At 26.6% G+C, this 25,192-nt stretch overlaps 1 long non-coding RNA gene across 1 annotated transcript; it reads left to right on the top strand.

Annotated features, from left to right (window-relative positions):
• Positions 1-10,503: 10,503 nt before the first annotated feature.
• Positions 10,504-23,596, top strand: LOC136982931 (uncharacterized). The gene is made up of 3 exons (XR_010881946.1): positions 10,504-10,619; positions 15,607-15,763; positions 23,571-23,596. It is a non-coding gene; the product is annotated as an uncharacterized lncRNA (long non-coding RNA).
• The last annotated feature ends 1,596 nt before the right edge of the window (positions 23,597-25,192 follow it).

The raw sequence follows: 25,192 nt of genomic DNA, 5'->3' as shown, positions 1-25,192 counted from the left end.
CATACAGTGAAAATTTCTTACGTAGTTTATACAAATATGCTATATTTCAAAAGAACATTAGAATTAAATTAGACTGATTTCATTTAAGCGTATCTAATAGCCTCATTAGTTAAATTAATATAATTTTGAAAGTAAAAGCATTTTCTGTAGACCTAATTCTGGCGCGCACTGTTTATCAAGGACAACAATCTGCGTTAGAGTAATTGAGAGTCGTCTTAAATAACCTTGCGATGTTGGATAATAATGAAAATGGGCCATTAAAACCGGCCGTAAAGTATCAGAACAAACTTTTACTGATAATTTAAATTTGGAATATTAATTTTATTAAGAGTAAAATTTTGTTATGTAATTCGTGTAAGAGGAATTGGAATCTTTTCTAAGAAATTCTTTATTTTGCTGACTTAATTATTGCTTGTGGTATGAATTCGTGCCAATAGATTCTCAGTATTAAATAAAAACTAATAAAATTGGTTTTGAGTGTGTTATTTGATAAAATATATTAAGTTTATGCAGCAATAATTACCACAAAGCAGTTTGATTTTAAGATCAGTATCTGTGATGATTATTTTAAAAAATACAAATATATATATTACAGTAAATTATATAATAATGTACAGAATATAAAAAGTTATTATAGAAGAATAAATTAATAATACTTAGAAAAGTCTTAGAAATTCAGATGGATCTTGGAAGATTCTTGATTGATTTCAACAATTTGTTGAGAGTTAAAATTACTTTTCGTAATTAAAATTCTGTTCTTGTAGAAAATTTTCAAAAAAAATTAATAAGATAAAATAGCTTTAAATATATTTAAAAACAATTTATGTATTCACTTGTTCTTCGGGGAGATTAGGCTAATGTGAAATGGATGAAGTAGCCAATATTAACAATGCCTGTAGCTTTAAAAAATAGCAAACAGATCAGATTCTTCATGAAATCTTACGAAGAATGATAATCAATGTATATCAGGTTTCAAGTCTTCGAAGCAGAAAATGTTCTGCGTGATCGAACCAAATAATAACAAATATGATAATTAAAAAATAAGTATTGCACGATTGATTTCAGTTTGTGATTTATGCTATTCGTTTTAATAAAATATTTAATAATTAATTAGCATCAAAGTAGCCCGATAAAGAATCCGGCTGTTTGATATTTCAATTGGCGAGTTGGCTGTATATGTAATGTTAGTTATAAAGTATCTTTATTAAAATTCATAGTGAAATTACTAAACTTTTAATAATTTATTTGAGTGGATTTAATGTTGGGTGATCAATTATAATAGATTTCGTGCAACAGCTGATCCGGAAATCTTTAGAAGGGTGCAGAAAGGAAACAATGTCTTACAAAATTTCTTACTGCCTGATGTATCCGACTTTACTTGGGGAAAAAACCCTTAGAAGGAGGTGAACCTGCGCACCCCTTGGGCACTCCTAAATCCGCCTGATTTCGTGAGATCTCATTAAAAATGCAATTTTTTTAAAGTATTCTGTTTCTCCATATTACAGATCTTGAAAACATTCATGACTTAGTAGTAATAGAGACTGTAAGGTAGAATTATTTAATTTAAAATATATGCTTTCCACCTCAAATTGATAGTAGTTTGCCCTGTACACCATACTTTTCCTTTATTAATAGAGTCATGCCTGTCATCTAACACCTTTCAGGGGAAAATTTTTGAATTGAAATAACATGACTTTCGGTTTGCATCAGAAGTTCATATATAGTTAATTGGGGCCACTTACCCCTAAGGTTTCCATATCTGGTCTCGTCTTTCATCTATCTAATTCCGTTATTGAGATTAAGGAAAGACGGACGGATAACAGTGGGAATTTATAGGTCTACAATTTTTTTCAAATTGCAGCCCCAATCATCACGTATTTTCGATAATATAGAGTATTCATATAAAAGCTAATCTAGAAAAATTCCTTTCTAAGAATTTATATCGGAAACATAAAACATTTATGAATAATTCTGATAAATTTGTTCAATTTTTAAGAGTTATTTCGCGAATGTGCGATGGATATGCCGTATATATCAATATGCCATTGGTTACAGATGCATAAATCTCACTAAAATCCCAGAATTAAAATTTTATCTTGAAATTTTCTGATGGAAAACAATAATGAATTTATTTACTAACTAGCTGCATTATCGCACAAATATTAATTAAATAAAATTAATTAATTTTGATTACTTAAGATAGAATGTTTTCAAAGTCTAAGTAAGTAATATTATACACGCGATTAATTTTAATTACGTGAAAATGAAGCTTAATAAATTATAGACTTAAGTAATTTCTTATAAAGTAAGAAACTTTTTAAAAGAAATTATTGAATTGATTACGGGTTGTTTATATTTTTAGCTTGATTAAGCAAGAGTTTTTGGAATGTAACAAGGAAATTCGAGATGAAAATTGACTTTTTATTAATACGTGTAAAGATTTTTCAATTAAATAATTCAGTCAGAAAATTTTTTTACATGCAAAATTCTTTTCTTATTCGAGATTTTTATGAATAATTTTTAAATGCCAAAAAATAAATAATATAAATTAAATGATACAATTATATTCAAAAGAATTAATTAAAAATTAATTTTTTAATTCTTTTTAATAGAATTTCGAAAAATAAATATTAAAGAAGTTTTTTTAAAAGAAGCATATTCTGAAAAAGAAATGTATACTTTTTTTAATTAAAAAGTATCATATTCTGATTATTTCGAATTTTAAACAGTAAAAAAATAATAGTTTAATAAATATTACATTTACAAGGGATCATCCATTAATTACGTGTACATTTTTGAGGCAATTTTGATTCCCCCCTCCTGTCGTGTACTAGTACAACAAAGTACTGGCAATTCCCTCTTTCCTTTAAGAGAGTGTAACTTATAGTAAGAGCGAGGTGTTTGGAACTGGATTTACATATATTGAATATAATTAAAATAAACCAGCAACGAGTTGCTCAACTTTCCCGGCAACATTTAAAATTTTGGTGGCGCCATCTGTTATCATATTTTATCTAAAACTTTTTATATTTTTTAACTATTATAAAATGGCAAAAAGCTTAATTTTGAGAGTAAGAATGAGTTTTATAAAATATTGTAAATGCTAATAACGAGTAAAATCGTCATTAAATCGTCCGACCCTACTGGAGATACACACGATCCCCCTTATCTCTCTATCCCCTCGATCTTTAACCACCAAAATTTAATAGCATCAATCCCACTTAATGAACAAACCTATCTGAAAAATTTCAGAAATTTTCAACAATAAGCACAGGAGTTATTAAGCTTCAACTGGATGAACAAAACTGTGCCTCACAAACATGCACACTATACTTTCCCTCTGTTATAACAACTGGAAAAGTAAAAATGAAAAATAATAATTAAATTTAATATCAAATTCACAAAATATATTCTATTGACAATATCAATTATTGATTTTTATAATTTAACTTTTTAATAAATCATTGAAATTATTTAATCATAAATATCTTTTAGTAAAATAAAGAGTTATTGGGTTGCAATTTTCACATTGCAGACCTGTATATTCCCACTGTCGTCCATCCGTCTATCCTTCATTAATCTCGAAAACGGAGTTAGATAGATGAAAATCGAGAGCAGATAGTGGTCGGAGACCTCGATTAACTATATACGAATTTCCGGTCAGGACCGGAAGTCACGGGATTTTTTAATAATTTTTATTATGCATCTATTGCCTTCCTTCCACCCTGCTGTTAATACTAATAATTTATTTTTTAAATTTATATATATATATATATTTTAATATTAATGAGAACATTCGTTAGATTTTTTTCCATTTATTTTAATACATTTGTTTAATTTTGTTATTTTCATAAAATTTAACAATCAATGTTACTAGACCGTATCTATATCTATGTGTATTGTTAATAACAGGCATTTTACTTTATAAAAAAAAAAGAGATGTTTTTAATCCAGATTAAATGCTAACAAAGGATCTATTTAACAGATGGAAGAAAATGGAATTTAGTTTACATTTGTGTTGAATCAAGATCTTACTGATAATAAATGCATTATGCAGCAACTAAATGATTGTATTTTCGCTCGCTTGCTTTCGATATAATTATCAAAGCTAGAAAGATAAAGTTGATAGCTTTTCAGATAATTTAAAATATGGTTATTAGAAACAGGATTAAAACACTGTTATTTGCATTTAATAAAATTTAAATTTCGACATTTCGAGATCACTCTAACTCGAAAAATTCGTAAAAGGGGAAGAAATTCCCAGGTGTGTATGTGTGTGTCTATTTCGTTTAATATCTCAGATGAGCTAAAGATTAAGAAATGAAATTTGTCACGGTAACTTGTATATAAGGAGCATTGATGCTATTAAATTTTGGAGCACGGAACTTCAAGTGGTGGGGAGATAGACGGGGTCGTGTCATATCTCGAATGTGGTCGAACTTAATGATAATTTTACTCGTTTTTGGCATTTATAATTTATTTTTAAAATCTCGTCTCTAGCCTCAAAATTAAGCCTTTTTATAATAATTAATTAATAATATAAAAGTTATTTTTAATTAACCATTAACCCCCTGTTCAAGTGCCAGAAGAATTGAGAGAATTGAGCAAGAACACCTGCCATTTTTCTTTTCTTTCCTATTGTTTACAATTTTCAAAAGTTATTGCTGTATTGTTTATGGATTTAAAAGAATACGTGTATATGTATATATGTATAGTTAAGGAAGTGGAAGAAGAATTAACACAGTTATTGTGGAAGAGTGGGAAACTAAAATGACAAAAGTCGACAGTACAATAAATAGGAAAAGGCTAAAAAGAAGGATGTGATAGATAGAATAAGGCAACACAGCATTTGAGCGATTTGCCAAGGAGGGATGCCTCCCGGGAGGACTTTCGGGTGTACTATAGATTACTCCCTATGGAATTTCAGGACATTGATTATATATTTGAACTCAGGGGACCGAGTCGAGTTCAACGGTACCCTATTTTTGGACCGGAGACGAAAAATAAAAAAGTTATCATACTTTTTTCCGGCGATCGCGCGATGATAGGGAGTCGCGTCGCTCTCCGCTAAGTCGGCCTCGCTATCGCGATCGGGAGTCGCGTGCTTGCCGTTAAAATTGCCTTTAGTAGACGTTTCCCCCCTTTTTTTACTTTGTTCAAGAACTACCGTGAATCGATCACTAGTTTAGCACATGGCGGCGTGTGGTGGCTCCCGTACGAGAGATCAGTCGGGAGCACGAACAGTGGGAATGGCCGCCATGTTTGCGATCGCGCGATGATCGGAAGTCGCGTCGCTCTCTCCGCTCTCGTATCGCGTGTTTACCCTCCGGAAGATGACCGTAGTCCGACGTCATGGTTTGCAGACTTTACCGCAAGATGGCAATACTAGCAACTACGGTGCCGTCTGCATGAGAGCATTAAAAAAGTATGGTAACTTAAAAAGTGTGATAACTTTTTTATTTTTCATCTCCGGTCCAAAAATAGGGTACCGTTGAACTCGACTCGGTCCCCTGAGTTCAAATGTATAATCAAAGTTCTGAAATTCCATAGGGAGTAATCTATAGTACACCCGGACTTTCTATAGAATTCTATGGGAAAGTGACACTTATTTAAGAATTAGACACGTTAAAAAACAATTCCACGTGGACAGCCAGTTAGTGAAGTGCGAACCCGCGACCAATTACCAGTATTCACTGGTTTTAACCACTCCTCCACTGGTGTGTTAAGACGATGATGAATAATCAAAATTCCTTTTATTAGACTTATTTATTTCATTTTTTAATTTAGTTTAGTTTACTGAAATAATAAAAATACATTTTAATGATTCTATGTTAAAATATATTTGGACTATCAGGAACAAATCAATTTATGTTTTTATTTTCAACAAAGTTTTAAAAAACAATTTGTTTGATTTGCTATTACAAATTTCAATGAGATTTAAATTGATTATATAATTCGCCGCAAGAAAAAATAATAAAATATAGAAAAATATGAAATACAGGAGACATTTTAAGCATTTTTAATGAAATGAAGATAGAATGTTGAAAATAATTAGTCAATTATAAAGTTAATTTCATAAAACTATAAAAATATACAGCTTTGAATTATTAAACTTCGCCAATATTATTATATTTGGTTAATAAAGCCGATTATCTTCAAGTAGTATAAACACGTAAAATTTTATAAATTTATTAACCGCTTGCCAGAAAATCGAAAGCCTGAAAGTAACTTTAATATTATCGAAATATCTCGTGAAACATTGCACAAACAATTTACAAAGCAACTTAAACATTAATAAAATTTAAAACGCTAAATTAATAAAATTCCGAAAGATTATTGATCATATGCCTTATTACTAAAAGGCACTATATATTACGAAATTACTATAATAAAGAGCATAAATTAACTTAAAATCTACATATAAAACTGTAAACAGAACAGTTTATTTTATAATCTGATGATAAATTCGTCAGATAAAAGCTGATTATAGATTCAAAAACAAAAAGTTGTATGTAATAAAGCATCTAAACATCCGGAAATTTCTAATAACGTGAGAGAATTAAATCAATTAGTAAATTTAACTTGAGAATAAAGTTATTAGAAAATTTTTCTTAAATGTTTGATATCTTGAGGTGCTTATCCTTTAAAATATAAGCCTATACATTCCATATTAAGTTTTGATCACTCCAGTTAATTAACTTGTAAATTTATTTATTTAAAATATTAATATGATTATTTTCCTATTAAATAAATAAATACAGAAAATAAAACTTGTTTTCTTACACCTTTAAAATTTTTATTCCTGTTAATACACAGGTCAATATTATTTCTAAATTTAAATAGCATCCTAAGAAGGATGATTGTTAAGTGATTTTATAATAAAATATATACTTTTTACGTTAAATAAAAATATTATTTTTATATAATTATATAAGATTATTTATAAGCAATATAATAAAATCAAAATTTTTTTTTCTAATCTTAATTCTGATGAATTATTCACAGCCGAATATGAAATGGTAATCGGCCAACCATTCAAATTTCGCAAAAAATGGACCAAATATTTAAACTCGACATCCTCGAAAGCTCTTAAAACATATTTTATGCTCGCTAGTAATTTTGTATTAAATAATTTTCCTATTCGAATCCAGTCATCCCGTTGGTCATGTAGAAAAGGAGCCTGCTTTGAAGGGGGGGGGTTAAAGTTAATTCGACCAAAAGTAGTAGTCGATCTCTTTCTGGATGAGAGGACGGTCCCTGAAAAGTTTTATTGCATTTGTTCATTCCATGTAGAAATTTATAACGAACAAACCAACAAACTAACTTTCTTCTTTATATATTAGATAAATTAAAATCCTTGAAACTTAGCTCAAATCTAATTTATTTAAGAAGTTAGCACGTACAAATTTCTTGTAATTAAACAACTCCTGAAATTCAAAATGAACATTTTAAAATGTAAATTAAAATATATATATATATATATATATATATTTAAATAGCGAAGTAGAGAAATAACAAAAGCATATTTTATTAAATATATATATATATTTAATAAAATATGCTTTTGTTATTTCTCTACTTCGCTATTTAAAATATTTAAATCGCATTTTTGAACTGACTTTTAAAAATTAGTTTAAACATGTATATAAATGTCTACAAGTGATATTTACTGCTAAATATAATTTAATGATGTTTTTTAATATAAAATAGTTTCTATTTTAATAAATATTTCAGTTACCAAGGTTAAAGGTTCCAGATGATTTCACAAGATTCAAATTCATTCATTTTACACTTCAGTTCATTTAGGTCAATACCGCTATACTGTTGTGCATAGCGTTTTACTATACTATAACCCTATTTCAGTTTCCTGTTCTATACAGTTCATCCTTACAGTCATATGATTCCTAAATTATACCTGGTTAAAATATTTTAAGAATATATTTTTGCTCCTCCATCTTATATATTCTTGCAAATGGTATGCATTTTCATAATCGATACATATTTTTTCTTACAAATAATGAAACTTATGAACTGAAAAATAAAATAATATTTTTATATTAGAAATTAGAATAATATATATTTTTTTAATTTAAATATTCTAATAAGTAAATTTATTAAAATTTTAGAAAATATTAATCCTAATATTAAAAAACATGCAATTTATTTCTACTATTAAGTAAAATTTTTTGAAAATTTTAAGCTTATAAAGCTATTAAATAGAATATTTATAATTAAGTAATAATTTACATATAATTGTCGATTTTTTTCTTATAATTTATCATGTTTTTATTTTAAAATATTTATTATATTCTGATTATCAAAGTATGTAGGTTTATGGGTTATATTATATTATATCTATAATGTATTTTGATTTAATTTAGAACTTTTAAAACTAATTAATCAAACGGTAAAGTACTGATGATAGAAATCTACACATGATATTTATACGAAGAAAAATATTTTAAATAATTTTCATATTGCTTTGATGGTATTACCCAATTTACCATATTATGATACTAGCAGCGTGTGCTGGGCTTTGCTGGGGTTTTTGAGAGGATGGGCTTTAAGTGAAGAAAAGCCCACCCCCTCAACTCCTTAAAAAATGTTTTACAAGATACAAACCTTGTAAAGGAGTTGAAGAATACTCGTGTGTGCCTGGTGTTGCTTGGGTTTTAAGTGGATAGTAGATTAGTGAGTGTTTAAAACAATGGTTCTAGTAACTAAAATGTACATTTATTGATCTGAGTGTTTATAATAATGAAATTGCAACGTTATATTATGGTTTGCTGGAGCTTAAGAGGGGGTGAACCTTGTGGGATAGGGTCCACAGTATTTTTTAGGGTGTCGAAGAATATTCATGCCAAATTTGGAGCGAATATGTTGAACAGTATAGAATCCTTTACTTAACATATTTTGACTTTTATTATATATATAGATCATTAAATTAAGATAAAATTTACAATTAAAAGTCCAAATCTCATAAAAATAATTTTAAGTAAAAATAAACTTGAAAAGTAAGAAATATGTTTTTATCTTTTATGCACTACTGGAGTAAAACAAAATAAAAAAAATAGTAACAATTATTTCAATATTTCTGTTTATAATTTAATTTTTTTTAAATAAAATTAGTAATGCATAATTATTTAAAAATAAATTATTTCTGTTTGTTATTTAAAGTTATTATTATTTTTAATTAAAAAGACATAAAAGACATAAGACAAAAATTTACTTCTTAATATATAAAAATTTAAATTTAATTTCCTTAAAATATATTTTAAGTAAATTGAATTTATAAAGTGATTTGATAACTCCAATTCGTTACATACTCTGTGCACTTCAGCTTTACGCTTTCAAAAGTTTTATTCTTTAAAAAATAAAAAAACAACAACATCTTACTGATTTATTTCAGTTTTAATTAAATTTATAATTCAAGACTATCATAAATATTAATTTAATAGAAAAAAATATATATTTTATGGTTTTATTATATCGGATTAACGTTTAATTATAAACTGTAATGCGTGAATTGAAAATTATCTTCCCACCGTTAGGGAATTTAAGGAAAATAATGGGCTTATAAAGTTTTCGAGGAGAAACAAAATAAAGGAAAATGGGACGAGCTAATATAAAAGATAAAATTAAGTTATAAAATTCTGAAAAATATAAAACAAATTTATTTTATGGAATTTAGAAAGGAAAATTTTGTTGTAACAATTTTATGTTAAATTAATAGTAGAACGTAGGAACTATTTAGAATCGGAAGTGTGAGTGTCTAAAAAATTTTGTAGGAGGATCAAAGCTTGTAGAAAAATAATTACATTAAAAAATTTTTATTTAATTATTTAATTTTTTGTGTTTCTTTCACAAGTAGATTATAGAATACAGTATAACATCAATACAAAAAGACAGACAAAGCATCCTATAGTCGAGGGTATAAGGTTACGTATCTCAATTACTTTTACCATTATAATTTGTGGAATGTTTTACTCGATTTCATGAAGGGCAAGTGACCCGTTTTCCTCCCTCTGCGACGCCCATGGTCTGGAGTTTAACATGGAAATTTAGTAAAAGTTAAAAAAATATATATGTAATAGTTACAATTTTTATCATCTACTAAATAAAGTCGAAAAAATTACTAGACTATATCAATATATTTTTACATACAGTATAAATGAATTTGAAAATTAATAAAGCATGAAGTGAGTTTCCTATAAACAGCATTAAATTTATTCGTTTATTTATTTATTACTATCCTTCGTAATTACTTACACCCTTAACGTTTATGCAATGAGAGGAATATTGAGAGGATAAAATAATGAAATCTCGATTTACGAGACTAGAAGGAGCATATTCGATTACGTCATATTACTAAACTGCCAACCAGATTGTAATAATGAATATTACGACTCATTATCGAAGTTAATGAGTGAAAAAAATTTCACTTTATCCAATTGACTCGCGTTTATAATTTTACTAAAATGGATTAGCAGGAAGGAAGGAAGATAGGCGGAGTTTATCCCGATTGACAGTGTAATTCAAGCCCTTTAGGTGAAAGTACGATAAGTTTCCTGTTCGTCACCGATGCGATACGACACCGATAATATGTTCAATAGCATCAGGTACTATGATTGCTGCTATTATTTAAATAATAAATCAAAGGGAAACGTTATTGAGGTTAGAGATTTATTTTTTAATGAAGCATTTAATTGGTTGAAATAAAAATCTCGTTATACGTTGACGATTTTAATTTGTAAGTTAAAGATATTTAATATGTTAACTGTAGTATTTTTTAAGACGTGAATATAATAATAGTGTATAGAATATTTATTATACATTTCTATTGATCCATTCAAAATATATTGCTAAAATATTCTCATGCATTTGAAAATAAACTATATATTCAAAATAAATTGTTCAGTTATTTGTGAATAATAAAAAATGCATTTTATGCATTATATAAAGTCTAGATAAGGGAGATTTCGTGTGTATATAATAATTACTCTGAAGTTATATAGTCTTTATTTTGTTTCTAAGATAAAATTTCTGGAATTTTGTTTTGCATTAAATATTTAGTTACAATTTCATTATAAAACGTACTGTACTCATATTTTATAAATTTAATTAGTAAATAGCTATATTTATTTATTTAGAATTGGTGTATTTGTGTGTAAGAAATATTGGTGTGAAAATTTATAACAAATATTTGTTTATAAAAGTTTTAAAATCAGTTGGCGTTGTATATAAAATAAATAGGTAAATAATGAAAAAGATATTGATATCTGACTTTAAAAAAGAACGTTTATGAAATTGAAGCCGATAAAAAATTAAAATTAACTTTTCTGAAGCATTTCGTAAGAAAAGGAGCATATTTATGGAAAAATTGTTCAGTAATTTAAGAAAATTCTAAATTTTTTTTTTCCTCCGTTGATCAACGTAAATAATCCACAAAGAAGAGTGATAAATCTGTAGAAAAATAAAATTTAAAAAGTATTTTCTTAATAAAAACGTGATCAAAATATGAAGGTTAGACAAACAAAAATATTCTATAATTTATTTATAATAAAATATAATATAATGCATAATCTGACAATAATTTCAATTTCAATTTGACTTTTACAGTGTCTCAAAATTTCTATCCAGCTTTTTTATAAATAGCTTAAATATATAAATTTACTATAATAATTAAAATGATCAATGATTAGTCCAACGTAGATTTATTGTGTTTTTTTGAAATTAAGATTTATTAATTAATTTAATTTAAATAGATTTAGATTTAGATTTAGATATTTCGACTAATTGTATGAATATGCATTATCGTATATGATATTCTAAGTAACGTTTTTAATAATAATTAAAATGTATCAAACGATTAACATTTTTACTTGCCTTTATATTATATTTATAATAACATATTTCAACGAATGTCATTCAATTTATGTTGCAATAATAAATAAATCTATTGTAATATTCTTTATTTTGCATCTACGTTATATTGAGAAAAATTTGCTGAATAATATTATAATATAATTTTTCAAATTAATAAATTTCTTTTTAGAACAAATAACTACTACAGCATATATTCTTGTTTTATAATAATTTAGTATATGTTAACAAAAATATTTATTTTGGTAATTTTTATTACCTTTGTAAATTGGTAGCAAATTTCTAAAAGTTACAACGTGTTTCTAAAATAATGTTTTTACATTTCTATTTTCAGTAATTCCAAAGCATTTATAAATAATGAAATTTATAATTTATTTTAAAGTTTTTTCAAGAAAATTCAACATTACTCAGTCAAAAGAACAGTTATTGCATTTGCCTGACTGGAATAGATTATTTATATAAATTTGTATTCGTATATATATATATATATTTATATCCCTAGTGATGAACAGGCATGAATAGATCTCTTGCTTTTATTTTACGTTTATTTATTAATAAAGTTTCAATTAAAAAGCTTGCCAAACATGATTGATGATTGACTTGTTAATTAACGTGAGGCACTAACACATTACAGGCAGGGCCGGATTTACATAAAAACATTTGGGGCCTGTGCCCAGGGCCCCCACAAAACTATGTTTAAACATAAGTTTTTCCTATTACTGCGACAGGCTACTGTGGTCTAATCATGAGGGCCACAGACAAAGAAAACCCAACCCGGGAAAAACCTATCATCGGAAAAAACATCGGAAAATTTCGGGAAAAAATTTTACATAGGTATTTTTCAATGAAATTAAAATAATTCGTTTTACACAATAAAATATACATGTATGTTTACAATAACCTTATTTTTAAATGAAATTTACAACTTCCTAGTTGAAATCTAGTTGAAAGTACAGTATTTTGTGTAAATTTTTTAAATCATCAAAATTTGCCTATTCTTAAAGGGGGACCCCCACCGAATTTGTGCCCAGGGTCCCTGGATTGGTAAATCCGGCCCTGATTACAGGCTATCAGGCCAGTGGAAGATCCACAGTTTGATACCCTTAACTATTGAAGCTTGAACTGTTATGGGGCCTCTTCGCAACTAGCAACAATACGACAACATCCAGGACTCCTCTGATATTAGGGCCCCTGAAGCTTCATTAGTTTTATAGAATATTCGCCAATGGTTACGGCCATTATGGGGTGCTTACACGCAATTAGATCGATCAGCATGAATGACAGATGGGATATGGTTTCCAATTCGTACTGCCCATGATAAATTATAAGGATTTAGATCGGGTTCGAATTCGGATTCTCATAATTCATTATAAAGCGAATATCTTTCTGCACAATCATTTGGCATACTACTAATATACATATTAATATCATTTGTATAATACCTATTTTAATCCAATGTCTTGAAAATATTCAAAAATAATATTCATTTCTTTGACATGACTATATCACTCAAAAAATAAAAAATTATGTATTGACATTATGCATTAATTTCAAAAGGAAAGTCTATAGCATGAAAGGAATATTTAAGTTATATTTATCTCGTCATATATTTTAATTTATTTAAATAATTACTTATATTTATATATCGTTTATGGAATTATTATTTGTGTATATAAATCTCTCACAGATTGGTATAGGATCTGTATTGGATATATTTGAATATCTGCTCATGAATTTCATTATGAAATCAGCACATCAATGATTTTCTTTTTGTTCGTATATTCATAATTTAAATTTAATATCAACTTAATTTAATATTAAAGAAAATTTTTCTTCTTACTCTTATTAAGATTTTATCCAACAGAATTTATAAATTTTTTAAAAAAGGATTTAACTATTGCCAAGAGAATATATTCTTAAAAAAAAGCTATATTATATTGTTTTTTCTATATATATATATACAGATAGAATGATGTAAAAAATATTATCATCTAATATTGAAGTAAAGATACCGCAGGATAGTTTTCCAAAGCAATATCTATATATCAATAAAAAATCCATAAAGCATATTATTTTACATATATATAGTGTATATAAAAGATAAAACAATTATAAAAATCTTATGAATTAAAAGGTTAAATTTCTAAATTTGAAACAAAAATAAATTCTGTAAAAATTCATTTGAAATATCTACATTACTTAAAATCATTTTTCAAAACTATTGCTAAATAAATTATAACTTTTAAAATCTTTCAAAGAATGGCTAGAGGTATCGATTTGCCGATACTCTTGTGTACAATGTATCAACTTGTAAACGGTTTACGGTAAGAATACTATAAAAATAAATCTTTTAAAAGAATAGTGTTACACCAGTAGGCTATTGTTGCTTAAAGGCTCATAATATATTTGAATTGTAATTAATTTAATTTTGGCAAAAATGTATAACTGCTCCAAAAATTATTATTAAAAAGTAAACTATAAATAATAAGAAATAATAAGAAACAGGAGTTTAGATTCTATTTTAATAAAAATAAATTGTTCTTTTTTAACGTCATGTTGATCTAGAATTAATAGATACATAATCAGTTCTTATATATTCTTCCCTTCTTAATTTTGGTACTTAAGCTTAACTACTCAAATTATATATAAGTTAAGAACAAAGCTAGATGTTTGTCTTATAATTATATTTTGCTTCAAGATTTTCATAAGGAGGTACAAAATCTGGTAAAAAAAAAAAGTAAGGAAGCTGATGATTGGTTTTGGTTTTATTCGTATACGGCAACGCGACACATGGGCGATCTGCCAAAAGATCTTTTGTGGGAAATTGCCTCCTATTTAGGTGTTACTAACGTAAAGAAAACCTGGAAAACACGTAGTCAGCCCTTTGGCCAGATGCGTACCCACGACTGGATAAAACCAGTGTTCAGTGATTTTATTCACTCGACCACTGGTGGGCTAAAAATATGATGAAACTGCATAACTATATCGATTATAATTTTAATAAAAAGCAAAAAAGAAATATTCTAAGTAAAATACAAAATAATATACAGAGATATCTTTTCTTTTTTCCATATCTCTACTACAGGATTAGGCTACATATTAGAGTAAATTCAATTACAAAGTATTTGTAAGTATTCGTCACAAACTTTAATCAAAAACAAGTTTTAAAAAAGAAACACAAATAAAAACTATTATTTGATACGGATGAATGAAGACTGTAGTGCGTCCAATATTCGATTATCTAAGAGAACTTAACTAACAAGCGAGAATCACGAACACTTGTTAATTTTTAAAACCAAATTTTTATATGTACTGATATAAATCTTATTGCAATTAATATAAAATATAAATTACAATAATTAGATAAATAAATAAATAAATTCGAAAATATCTCAGGATATTGCCAAATGATTTCTCATAAGGACAACGTCTATTTTTAGAACGTATTCTATAATTGAAAGAATGTGATATAAGTTATTAGTAGAATTTTCTGAAAAACTACGTAAGAATTTCAAGCATCTATCGAATTTTATCCGGAAAATTTTTAAATATGTCATGTTTAAATAATTTTAAAGTACGAATTAGATAATTACCATATTATGAAAGCAAAACAAATTCCTGAAATTTATATATAATTTATAGTCCGAAAGAAGTAATTATCATTATATAAATAGCGCGTTTTTCTTATTGTCTACTATATTAAATTTTTATAAATTTCTCTAGCTGACCTACTTTTTACATCTGAGATTCTGCACGGATGTCGTAGATGCTTTAATAGTTTAAAAAGTGAAACCAATAGGATATACTTGAGCCTATTTGATTCAACATCCCTACTATACGAATCCTTTTACGTAAAGAATATCACGAGAGATCTATACAGGTAAATATCGATCTATGTTATCCCGTTTTAAAATATTTTTTAACTTTAAAATTATATTATAAAATGCGTAACTTACTTCAGTGGCGAGTTATTCTATAGGAAAAAAGGGCAATTGCCTGGGGCACCACCAACGGGGTCCCAAACCAATCTTTTATAAAAAAATATTTTCCCTAAAAAATTCCCCGAAGAAAAACGTCTGAAGTCAATACTGTAGATAGGACCCTCGAATTCAAATTCGCCTGGACCCTATGAAGATATAACACGCCACTGACCTTATATTGTATCACGGAATTATTTTTTAATTAAAAAAATCTATTAATTTAATATTTGATTATTTATTAATGTGAATTTAATTATCTTCATTCTTATTTTATTATTATTTAATATTCTTAATGGGAATTTTTATTTCTATCATTAAGGATATTAAATCTTAATTCTATTCAAAATAGATATTCGAATTTATATATGGTTAGAATATCTAAATTATATTATTAAAAAAAAAATACTTCGAGGCAAGATACAATATTTCGAATTAATATTAGTAATTTCTTTAATATTTTTTGATCGCATAATTTATTTTATTATATATTCCTATACGGATAGTACTTAGAATAAATCTTATATTCACATACTATAGCACCATTTTAAGTTTATTATAGTTAAATTACTGAAAAATTTTGAGGTTATCTGTAAGAATAATTAATAGAAAACTAACGCTATCATTACTCATAAAGGAAAATATCCAATCCTTTTTCTGTATTTAGAAATTATCGGGATTTTTTGCTCTAATTTTACAATTTGGCATTGTTAATTTCAAAATATCTTAAAAATTGAGACAATTAATAGAGTAAAATCTGTGTAAACCGGAATATTTTCTTCCGGTTTGTCCGTTTTGAACAGGTTTCTTTTTAACAGAAAATCTCCCCGTTCGAAGAGTTTTTTTCCCCCATTTAGGCAGGTTTTCGCTTTATTTAGGTTCCGTTTTGGACAGATTTTTCTGTATAAATAGAAAGAAAACTTAAATAAGCAATTTTAAATTGAATAGCCTTTAAGTAATGAATTTTAAATTTTAACGTGCATTTAGCACATTGAATATTTCTTTGAGATCGCCGGATGTTACCAAAAAAAAGAGTTCTTGAACCTTATAAAACTTCCAGAGCCCTAATCAAGTACCGCGGCTTCGCCCAGCCAATGTATATGAAACGATTTGTAGAGTCGTTCTGCATAATAATCTCCCATGGGTTTTGTTCTGACTTTTTTCTACTTTATTTTATCCGAATTTGTGAGAAATTCCCTATGTTCTCACGAGATCCTCTTAATTCAATGAGTATAAAAAATATAAGCTAATGAAGAATGAAAGTGTGTTTTAGCAGAATAACGTTCTCACTATATTGTTGTGAAGATCTTCACAACATCGAAAGCGATATGCATTTTCTTGAATAAAAATAACTGATTTTCAAAGAAATTCGTTAATGTTATTTCTACTTTATTCTTAGTATTCAAAACAACGTAATTTTTTCTGTAAAAATAACAGAAAAAGTGGGTATTGTGATATAGGTGACACAAGATTAAAGACAACAATCATGATAGTAATTGAAAACATGCTGCTAGAACACCACTGCTAGAACAAAAACAGGAAAATTTTAACTTGATTAAACGAGAAGCACTGAACTGTTTATTCTAGAGCTTGAATAAGGATCGAATGAATACAAAATTGACGTAATTAACGGCATTTAAATAACTTTACAGTCCTTCTTGTAATATTAATTTAAAGATATTAAAGAATTTAAACTCAGAGTATTTACATTGCGATTTTAAATACAAATAACACTTAAAAATCTTTACTTTTTTTAAGTCGAGTGAGATAAAAGGTTAACCTATTTAAACTAATAATTGTTTTCTTGTAATAAAACGTATTGCATAATTCACTTTACATTTTAAAACCACGAAAAACGATTTTACTATTAAATATTACTTTTTCAATTATAATTTATTTGAATTTTCAAAATCATTAGAAATTAATTCTAACATGTATATAACACTTATAGCCTAATTTTTTCAGATTATCATGGTCATTATTAAAAATCATGACACTACAACGATTCACAATGAATTATGCTATATCAGTAGACTATAGACTATTCTAGTATTGTTATAGTTCAATACACTGTACAATATAATGTAATCGACTATATTTATTATGTACACTATATATAGCCTACAGTCTATTGTACTAAAACAAACAGTATAGTCAGATATCGTACAATTGAATCTATTATACATCTCTAAGATATCTGATTCACTTGTCTTTGTAATTAATTATAGAATGACTCTATGATTATTACTGTATCAATACTTACATTTATGAGTAAATAAGTTTTAGTTTGCATTGTAAAAAAAATAAATTCTTAATACCTAATTATTTAAAATTATTATAAATTTATTAAGGTGCATTATATGTATTATTATTAGTTTTGAAAAGTATGTCCACGCGTTATCATACCTGAGCAATGATACCTGTTTATCAATTCCTTTCTATCAATTAGTTAAATTGGATGTTAGAAATACGAGTGTATAACACAAACCAATCCGTTATAAGATATTTTAAAATGATATTACGATATTTCGAAAGTAAAACTAATTTAAAAATTCTTAGTTTTCAATAACTTAGAATTGTAAATAAACCAGATTTCAAATACATCTCGAATAATTGAAAATTCTCGCACTGCAAATTGGTAGGGAGTAACTGTAAATCCTTTTAAAATTAATATTTATATAAGAAATTTCTTATACGGTACGTATTTTTAAATTAATATTTACATAAGAAGTCCAATGCGGTACATATTTTTAAAGACGTTTTTAAGGGATGATGGAAGTTATTCTTTATTTTCGTGTCATTTCAATATAACAGACAAACAGTAGAAATGTTTTATTAACTTTAGTTATGAAAGAATGTATTTTTAGATTTTTTTTTAGAAAAATAATTTTTTTATATATTTAGATTATTAGATTTATACTGTTTGAATGGTAAATTACGAAAATTTACTGGAAAAAAAATGAAAGGAAAAAGATATTTCAATTTCGTAAAAGTAAACTTCATCTGATTTACAAAGGAATATTATTCCGCTCTTTCAGATTAATAATGCATTTTATGTTTTTATTTTATGAAAATTTAATTCAGAATGATTTTCATTTTTAAACAAATTTAAATGAGTAATACAAATCTATAGCATAGCTTTAAAAAAGTACATTATCGATCGTATGATTCATTTCTAAGTTTTCATTTATCATTTTCTTGTGTTTTCTTCCCTGTGAGCAATTTAAAACCAAATTAGCTGCTAAAAATTAAAAAAAAAATCAAATATGAAAAAAGTAATAATAACGTATACGATAAATTTATCAAACAAGAATTTAAAGAAAAGAGAAATGAAATCACTAAGCAGAAATTGAATCTGATTTCTCTTATTGAAAATTCTTTTATTCTTTTCTCTTATTGAAAATTCTTCGATATTATTGGTGTTGTATAATAATGGCTGTCATAGTATATTTCAGATAATATGCAATTGCTCTACTATTGATTACAGGCTTGGGAGTCTTCAGAGGGGGCAAGTGCCTCTCTAGGATCGAGTAAGAAATTCAGAGTTATAATGGTAAAAGTGATTGAGACACGTAACCTTATATCCTCGACTATGAGACGCTTTACCTGTGTTTAAAAAACCCAAAAATTTAAATAATTAAATAAAAATTTATTAATGTAATTATTTTTCTCCAAGTTTTGCATATCCGGAAAATTTTTTGCGGACACCCATTCATACAGGTATAAAAATTAATCAAGTAAACTTTGATCACGAGTTTACAAAAGAATAGAAATAATCTATCTGTAGTTCTTCATGAAAATTGTTTTCAATTATTTTAAATTTAAATATAGTATAAATTCAAGTCTGAAATGAAATTTCGAGAATTTTCGTGATTCACTCGGAGACATTGAACTCCGTTCCCCACTATTCGGCCTCGCCGTGTTTTCCTCTCAAGATTTTGACAGATACTGCTGTTCAAGACAGATTCCAGGGTACTAGGGCACGTGTCCCCTTTCGTTTAACAGAAAGCATTACTCAATTATCTTAGAATTATTTTAGTTACCTAATTTTACCTAATTGAAGTCATGCGATATCAGCTACTATATTTGTTTATATATTAAAGTGATTGCTTTGGTATCAAGGGAGTGCTGCAGCACCATAAGTACCCCTCTGGATATGCCCCTGACTCTTTCCGAACTGTGAGCACAATGGCGCTGTCGAGTGATGAGAGAGGGGACAGATATATCTAAGATAGACCCCTTTGAAAAATTTCTAGGGGTTTTTTAACCAGTCCAAATTCGTTCCCGAATCCCTGAAATGATAGACTGACACCATAATCGTCTTGGCCATCTATCTGATCATCTACGTATAAATTTGATAATTATATTATTAAAGAATTATTGAGAGAATCAATTTTTAAATTTTTTAAATCTATTAATTAATCTATAACATTTCATTTGCCATAATTTATTAATTGCGATAAACTATTGTCAGTTAATGAATGGTGTGAAACACATACTCTATGACACTAAAACTTGATTTCGATTATACATTTTATAGTACTCATCAATTTATACATTAATGAGAAAATAAAATGTGTAAAATTGCTAATAGTATATTAAGAATTAGTGATTTTTCTATTACTTGAAATGAGAATGAAATCAGATTTTTATGAGAAGAAGTCATCGATATAAATAAATGTAGACTTTCATTTTGTTTCAAGAACACTTTCATCTTCTTCGTGAGAACAGATGTCATTAGAAGCTGATTGATCGTAAGGTTATTCATCATCAGCAAAGTTTGAAATGTATAGTTTATGCCTTTCTTACGTAAAAGTGAAATGAGAAATGTATATTTATCTGTTACAATGGCATATTAAATGACAAGAATAATGTATTCTTGCCATTTTAATTATGCAATCTTCTAAAAGAAGTGCGAAAAAGAAAATAGAAATTATTATTTATATAAAATATTAAATTAGCGAAGATTTTGTATTATTATGACGACATTAATATTGTAGTATTGTCAAGAATTTTTTCGAGCTTCAGAATGTTTTAAGAACGATTTCGTTCATAACATAATTTATGAAATAATGAATAATAAGTTACTTAACATATACTGTATGTAAAACAATTGTTATACAATATGGTGTAGCATAATAATAACTAAGAACACGCAGAACTATTTAGAATATTCGTTCATGATTTATATATTTTTTTAAAATATTGAAAATAAAATCAAACGTTAAAAATTGTATTGCCGAATCAATAAATAAATCAAAATCCCTCTTTTAAAGGAAGTAAGTTCAAAAATTTAAATAGAAATAACATAATTCTTAAATTCCATTTCATCACTCCTAAAAGTGATGGAAAGTAGAATTGACGAGATGGAAAATTGTAAAATATTTGATTCTATTGTTTGATTTTACCTTCAGTTCTTTTGTTGATAGGAGGTTATATGAATCACTCTTTATATATATACAGTATGTATACAGTATATGTGAGCTATAATACTAATTTAAATTAAATTTAACATATCAACAATATTTAATTTTCTCTAAATCATATATGTTTTGTTTTCGTGTATTTTATGAAGAGGAAAAAAACTATATATTTTCCAAAAAAATAACTTTCTAAAACTGTATACATATTCTATTCAATTAAAATTAGGTTTGTGTTATTTTTATTGATAATTTGCATAAAATGTCATAAGTAAAATATGGATTATTATTGCATAATCAATACACACAATTTAAATATTTATTTTATTTATTCTTTAATATTACATAATACCGGTACTATATTTCACAATTAATATTAAGATAACTATTTAAACATATAAAATTTATAAATATTTTTTTACAACACAATTGTGATAAATATTACTGAAAAATTAATAACAAATAAATAAACTTGAACAATATTATCAATTTTTACGATAGTGTTTCTATCACAGGAGGTTGCAAGAGGTCATTTAGTTCGCACCTCACATTTGTTACATCTAAATTAAGAAAAACTCTTATTTTTTGCTAAATTTTATTATTTAAAAGCTATAATACAATCTTTAACGTTATTTTGTACTTTTAATATATACGTAAGAAAGTAGGTGGGCCGGTCTCTCTTGATTTCTGAAAAGTATTGTTTCTGACTGCGAAATTTTTGAATCCTATGATCCTATAGAATATTTTGTCCTATAATATTCTATATATCCTATAATAGTATATGATTTTAGGTAAATATCCTATAAAAAAAGAGAATCGTTAACTGCAATAATCAATAGCCCTCTATTGATTATTGCAGTTTACGAAGGTATATTAATGATTTGTTCTTGTGTGATAAAATTGGTCATCTAATTGATATATAAAACGAAAAATCGAAATTACTTATTGTGGTTCATCACAATTTCGGGATAAAATTTTTAATCGCCTTTTAATTTAAAAAATCACGCAACTTCCGGTATAAACCGGAAGTTCGTATTTAGTTAATTGGGCCTCCCACCCCTAAACTTTCCATATCTGGTCTCGATTTTCATCTAACAAGGGACAGACGGACGGACGACAGTGGGAATGTATAGATCTGCATTGAAAATTGTAACTAAAATATTTATATTCATATTACTTTGCTTTAAACAAATATTAAATTTTTAAAAAATGGGGGAGAAACAAACGAAGTGATATGATTGAAGTGGCCATTTCTATTCACACGTAAGCCAATAAATGAATATTAAAAAAAATATATTTAAAATTAGCATTATTGATAGAAAATAGTTGATGTGTATGAATCAATTAAGATCATACAACATAAATATTATATGAGTATTAAATTTTGTTAATAAAACGATAATTTTTAAATAGAAAAAGGCATATACTATTATTATCAATAATCTAATTTTTTTCGGTCTTTAAATAAGAAATTGCAGCATTGTGAATTTCTTAAGGTATCTTTTAAAAGTTATAATGTAATATTATTACTAAATTCATTTCACTATTTTAATATATATATATATATATATATATATAACTTTAGTTTATCAAAACGAGTAACATTTGTATATAATTGAAGTAATTTGAAGTCTACCAAGTCTGTTCTTTTAAGTAACAGATGCAAAATGTATGCTAAAATTGCATAAACTGCTACTAATAAACGCTAAATCTACTTTAATAATGGGTTAGTGAAAACTAATTTAAAACTAAATTATAACATTCAAATTTTCTGCTATTAAAATAAAATATTTTGCTACAAAAATCTGGATTTAAAGAAGGGGGAAAAACACTAAAAAATAATTAAGAAATTTTGTACTGGGCCCATACAACAATAAAAATAAAAATAAAAAGAACAATTAAAAGGTAAGTAGTGTTGATGTTTTATTTTATGTTTCTTCACTGTTTCTAAAATTTGTAATTTCGTTGTCAATTACAAACATTAGAAACAAAAATTTTCCATTTTATTGCATTATAACATGTCACTCCACATTTATATTTTTGTTGTTAAAATTTTTATGTTGCCAAAACCTGTCTCTACAAGAAAATACATATTATATATTGGTAGTAGAGATCAAACTATAAGTAATCTATATAAACTAGAAGCTATACTAATTAAAATATTTTAATGATGTTTCGTTATTTAAGTTGTTATAGTTAAATACTACTTGATGATATGCATTAATAATAGCGTAAATAAATTAAATTATTTTCACATAAATAATAATAATTCTTTATTTTTTTAAAATAGATTTTTGTTGTAAAAACTTTGGAGGACTTTCTTACACATAAGGTAAAGTTTTCAGGCATTTTTTCCTCTCTTTTTTAAGATTAGATTATATGAGAAGAATGCTAATTGAGTAATAAAATATAAAAAATTTAACTTAAAATTTTTTGGGAAATTTTAGTTTTGTAATATTTTAAAATAATGGAAAACTAAATGTAACATAATACGATTTTTAACCTAGTCATAATAAAAAATACTGTAGCATTTAAAATATTTTTACCTAACATTTCATAACGTGCATTAAAGTAGGCCAACTTGCATTATGATAATATTTTATTTGAAAGAATAAGCTTAAAATATTAAATTAAAATTGTTTTCTCGATTAGATATTAATTAAATATTTAGGAAAAAAGTCTTAATACTTTATTGTATTATGTGGAACTTAATATAAAACGAGCAATTATTTATTGTGACACGGTCACAATACCGGGCTGCAATTTTTAATCATATTTTTAAAATTTATTTAATTAAAAATATATGCTCGCCACCTTAAATTAGTAGTGTCTTGCCCCTGTACATCATACTTTTTCTGTTAGCTATAGAGTCATGCCGGATTTCAGGGGAAACTTTTTGAATTGAAATAGCGGTCTGAATCGGAAGTTCGTTTATTAATCTCTCCATATCTATTGATAGTCTCGGCTTTCATCTATCTAACTCCGTTCTCGAGAAAGTAGCCAGACGGATAGACGGACAAACAGGTCTACAGTTTTTTTTTTTTTTTCAAATTGCAGCCGAAACAAGAATATAAAGTATGAAGCATGAAGAAAAAAGATACATGAACTTGCCTTTCCCATTGACACAAACACATTATTCGAACGTCTAAATATTGTTTGAAAAGCATTTGTGATGGCAAACATCAAACCATCTGCAATACAATCGTCTTGCATATGTTAGTAAAAGATCCTTATTTATTATTCAAATATTTTGAATTTTTGACAGCCTCCTTTGGGTATTTCTGGGTCCACTGCTGATATAAAGTGTTATAGTCTTTAAAAATTATAATTTAAGACAATTGTATAATTTTTTCAAGAAGTCTAGTAAAGTAAATATAATTTATTTATTTATTAAAGTTCAAAAATGATTCCTGAACAGTCACAATGTATACATAGAATCGTTTCTCTGAATAACGTTGTTTAATAAATTGACTATTCATATCCAAAGCTTTATTACATTAGAAAATGCTTTAGAATTAGTAATTATTATATTGACAATTAAATTAAATTTATATTTTTAACCGATTTCTTGGATAAATGGCGTTGAACGTTACTCGTGTGGAGCGTTACGGCTTCAGGAGCCCAGGCGAATAGGGAGCCCCATTTACAGTGTTAACTTCAGATATTTTTCTTCGAGGGAATTTTTTAGGGGAAATATTTTCTTATAAAAGATTGCTTTGGAGCCCCTGTTGGTGGGGGCCCCAAGCAATCGCCCATTTTGCCCATAGTTTAACGCGCCACTGAGAAGATATTTAAATTTATTACACAGAATATAAATGCTCAAGGACAAGATATAATTTTACTCGTTAATTTAAGAGTATATTCGATCTACAATGGTGTGACCGTTATTCTTGAATATATGAAAACGAAATT

This window comes from Centruroides vittatus, unplaced genomic scaffold, assembly GCF_030686945.1.
Source record: "Centruroides vittatus isolate TY-2023 unplaced genomic scaffold, ASM3068694v2 contig_874, whole genome shotgun sequence".
NCBI lineage: Eukaryota > Metazoa > Arthropoda > Arachnida > Scorpiones > Buthidae > Centruroides > Centruroides vittatus.
Note: the sequence above shows the minus strand (reverse complement) of the source record. Positions and strands in the feature narration are given on the sequence as shown.